Here is a 3,488-nt window from a genome sequence, read left to right as displayed (position 1 = left end):
TCAGAAAATATGGCTGCTATTTTAAAGGACACATATATGCATTTCATAGCTTCAATGCTTTAAGATGTGATGAAAGAATTTATGGAGTCAGATGGAAGTAGGTCGAGAGACTAGGTAAAATCTTTGTGTTCAGCAAATAGTTTGATTCCTCAGCAATATTGCCATAATCTTCCGAAGTGTTATGTATATTCGTGAGTACGTGCGTTAATTTGATCTAGATTACGCCAAAATCTGCCCTAAAAGTGAGTTTGATCGTTCATTAACGTGATAGAACTGCAGTTGTCTAGACGTAGCTTTGGAGAGGATCCAGGCTTTGAACGGCAGATAAGGTAGACTTTGAAATCTCTGTTTTTATGGGAGAAAATTGAACTTGTGATTTTTTACCATGATTTTCTAATCATTATGAACTTTTGAACTGGTGTGGGAGATTTAATATGAATATTCATATCTCTTTCATATTATTATTTTGTCATGTTACGTTTGCCATATCTTGGCTATGCATTTTACACTTTCCATTATTGTGTTTTGCATTTCATATATTTTTGGGAGTTTTCTATCATGTTTAATTCTTCCGACAGATGTCTGTGGACAGATGTCGGTGGACAGTGTGGACTGTTTCGAATAACATGTGGTAGACTGGTTTTGACATGACTAATTATTGATTTGGGGAGTATGTGTGAGTTTGGATATTTTCAGGCTATTAGCTATAGTGAGACTTCTTTAATCAGAAGTGTTTTGCAGTTCAGAGTTTAGTTATCTAACTCGATATTTCATTTATTATGCATTTTAATCTTTGCTTTGTTTTATTCATTTCTTGTTGGGTTATTTGAATAATAAACTTATTTTTGTAGAAACTATTGAGTTTCTTTAAATAGTCCATTTAATTGCTTTGGTGAGAATGAGTGAGATTCGGGTGGGTGAACTTCGGAAAACGATGAGAGAGAGAGAGAGAGGCGATACACAGAGAGAGAGAGAGAGAGGAGGTGATACAGAGAGAGAGAGAGAGAGAGAGAGAGAGAGAGAGAGAGAGAGAGAGAGAGAGAGAGGAGAAAAATAGATGTAAGTGTTGCCGTGAGCGAACGTTCATACGCCTCCGTTTCATGAATAAAGATCGTTGGAAAACACCTTCAAAAAGGTGTTAATTCTGTCTCGTTACATATATATATATATATATATATATATATATATATATATATATATATACATATATATATATATATATATATATATTATATATATATATATATATATATATAGTTGTGTGTGTGTGCACGTGTGTATCTACATATATGCATTTATATATACATGACAACTGAATCAAAACACAACATACGAAATCATGAGTACAGAACACATGTTGCTGGGAGACAAAATGCGCAATCACATACTACGTTATTATTAAAATGTATTATTAATTTTAAATTACACTGTTATCTAAATCACTAACTCTTGAGTTCTGACATTACACTATATGCAATATTTCAACAATTATTATCATTACACAGAACACATAACTAGAGCAGTAAATATATCAAAATCATGAAAACATATACACATTACAAGGCAGTATCATGAAAATATGTATATATATATAATGTATAATTATATATGTACATGTATACATTTAAGTACATGTATATGTATATATTTGTATATATGTATATGTACATGTGTATATACAGTATATATATATATATATATATATATATATATATATATATATATATATATATATATATATATATATATATATATATATATATATATATATATATATTATTTTTCAGATGCAGTATATATAATTATTTATATATATAAATAATATATATATATATATATATATATATATATATATATATATATATATATATATATATATATATATATATATGCATATTTTTATGATATTGCCTTGTAATGTGTATATCTTTCCATGATTTTGATATATTTACTGCTCTAGTTATCATGTGTTCTGTGTAATGATAGTTGTTGAAATATTGTATATAGTGTAATGTCAGATCTCAAAAGAGTTAGTGATTTAGATAACAGTGTAATTTAGAATTTATATTATGTTTTGATAATAACGTAGCATGTGACTACGTATTTTGTCTCCCGAGCAACGTGTGTTCTATACTCATGATTTCGTATGTCGCATTTTGATTCAGTTGTCATCGGGAAAGATAACTCATTAACAAGTGAGGGAATGGCACTCGATTCGTTTAAGATTTTGTCTCATACAAGAAAAAGTCTAGTGATTTCGCAATGTTGCATGTACTGTTCTGAAAACCAACTTTGGTTCTTCGTCTTGTTTTAAAAACATGCCATTTATGATTAACCAGCTGCCGTCTGTTTTGATTGTGTTAAGATTTCGTTATAAGCTCTGTCCCATACGACTTTCTGGTAAAGACATGTACCTTTTGATAAATGCAAACAAGTGTTGCACTGAAGTACAAGGTAATTATGTCATGTTTAAGAGTACATTGCTCTGATCACGTATTGCTCTAAGGGATTAGTTTTGGTCTCAAAACATTTTGCTCTGGAAGTGACGTCATCTGATTGTTTCATTTCCTACTGGAATCCTAAAGTTTGCTCATCCTGATTTCAGAGACCGTTCATGAGGCTCTCTCTCTCTCTCTCTCTCTCTCTCTCTCTCTCTCTCTCTCTCTCTCTCTCTCTCTCTCTCTCTCATCAAAAGAGAGAAGTTATTAACATAAAATATTTGTGTAGTCACTGGTATTAATTTTAGCTTTTGAGATCTGAATGTAGGAAAAGTGTGTAACAGCACCTAACAAAAAAAATTTATTTTGTGAATCTCAAGCGGCTTCATTTCAGGTGATTGTGAAAGTTTTCACAAGTTGTGTAAGGTAAAGTGAATTTTACTTATTATTACCATGGTATAATAAGGTTTATTGAGAGAATTTTTGCCTTGGTGAAATTATTATTGGTAAATCTTTTGTGTATTTTTGTGTGTTCTTGTGTTTGCAATCTCTTAATTTTTCACATTTTATATATTGGTGATTTAATATTTATTTACTTAGCATTTTAAATATTTCTTAGTAATTTAACATTGTATACTTGATTTAATTTTCATTTACTAAGATTTTCTTTTCAAATCTTGAGTAATTGTTGATAGTTTAAATTTTGCCTGATTAATTTAATTTCTTGATAAATTAAAGTTTTTGTGATTTAGTTTTGTTTAATAATTTAACTCAAGAATTAATTAAATTTTGCATTGTTTTCAAGTAATAGTAAATTTCTTCAGATTGTGAATTCTTATTATAAATTTTGAATTAAAGAATAAATTTTTTTATTTAAAATTTTTAAAAACAATGTTTCATTTATTGACCAATAGTGAATAGGATTATTTGTGTCCATAAGGCAAAGTGATAAACATGTTTTGTTCCTTTAGTTTTGCTGAAGTGAAGAAAGACCAGGGAAACAGTTAAAGTTTACTCTAGTATATTTCTTGTTTAATTGTTGATACCTCA

At 29.0% G+C, this 3,488-nt stretch overlaps 1 long non-coding RNA gene across 1 annotated transcript; it reads left to right on the top strand.

Annotated features, from left to right (window-relative positions):
* The first annotated feature begins 174 nt into the window (after nt 1-174).
* Nucleotides 175-854, top strand: LOC136833569 (uncharacterized). The gene is made up of 2 exons (XR_010851517.1): nt 175-329; nt 579-854. It is a non-coding gene; the product is annotated as an uncharacterized lncRNA (long non-coding RNA).
* Nucleotides 855-3,488: the final 2,634 nt, after the last annotated feature.

The sequence above is a fragment of the Macrobrachium rosenbergii genome, chromosome 51 (assembly GCF_040412425.1).
Source record: "Macrobrachium rosenbergii isolate ZJJX-2024 chromosome 51, ASM4041242v1, whole genome shotgun sequence".
NCBI lineage: Eukaryota > Metazoa > Arthropoda > Malacostraca > Decapoda > Palaemonidae > Macrobrachium > Macrobrachium rosenbergii.
Note: the sequence above shows the minus strand (reverse complement) of the source record. Positions and strands in the feature narration are given on the sequence as shown.